The following is a 1,071-nucleotide window of genomic DNA, read 5'->3' on the forward strand; positions in this document are numbered from 1 at the left end:
CTTGTCTGCCTTCTCCTGTTCCTCTCGGTTATAAAATACTTTAAATGCTGTGTCCAACAGATCTCTCGTGGGGGTTTCAGGGCCCTTGTCTAAGCGCCTAAGTTTCCTTCTAATATCTGGAGCTGATTGTAAGATAAAGTGGTGGTGAAGCATAAGCTTTCCCTCTGCAGACTCTGGGTCATACTTGGCATACTGGACCAGAGCATCAGTGAGTCTGTCCATAAACTGAGCTGGAGTTTCAGCAGAGCCCTGAGTAATCAATCTAAGCTTTTCAAAGTTAACTACCTTAGGGGGCGAAGCACTCTGAAGGCCTGTCAGGAGGCAAGTGATCATGTGGTCCCTGGCTGCTTTACCTGGGGAAGGTCCTGTCTGACCTCCTGGTTGGGGTTGGTAATCCCATCCAAGGTCCTGAAGGGGAACTGCTTCACTGCTCAATAGGGTGAGCTTGGTTAGTAGAATGAAGCTCATTAGCATATTCCTGTGCTGCTGTTCAGACCCTATGTCTCTCATCAGGGGTGAGGGTAAACTGGAGAATCATAAAGAGATCATGCCAGGTTAGATCATAGCTAAGAGTAACATATTTAAACTCTTGTATGAAGTGAGTAGGATTAGTAGAAAAGGAACCGATTTTACACTCTAGTTGAGAAAGATCCCCAAGAGAGAAAGGCACATGGACTTTGACAATCCCGTCCAAGCCTGCCACTTCCCTGAGGGGAAAAATGCCATGGGAAGGGGGCTGAGACTGGGTGTGGGAATGGGTATGGGTTGACACGAGGGGTTGGGAGGAAGCAGAAGAGAAGGAGAAGGGGAGTGCTGGGAGGAAGCTGAAGTGGGAGAGATGGGAGGGGTGTCCTGTCCATGAGAGGATGTAGGGGCAGGGGTATCTGAGGCAGGGTCTGGAATTGAAGTAGAACTAGATACAGGAGGGGTAAATTGGGCATTTGAGGTAGAAGTCAGACTTGGGGAGACTAGGGAGTATTTGGTAATGAGGTGTTTAAGATTTTGGATTTCCTTGATTAAAGGGGAATTGAGAGAGTGAATGTCAGACTCAGAATGCTGAGGAAGGGAGGG

Source organism: Nannospalax galili, unplaced genomic scaffold (assembly GCF_000622305.1).
Source record: "Nannospalax galili isolate Female #2095 unplaced genomic scaffold, S.galili_v1.0 scaffold957, whole genome shotgun sequence".
Lineage (NCBI taxonomy): Eukaryota > Metazoa > Chordata > Mammalia > Rodentia > Spalacidae > Nannospalax > Nannospalax galili.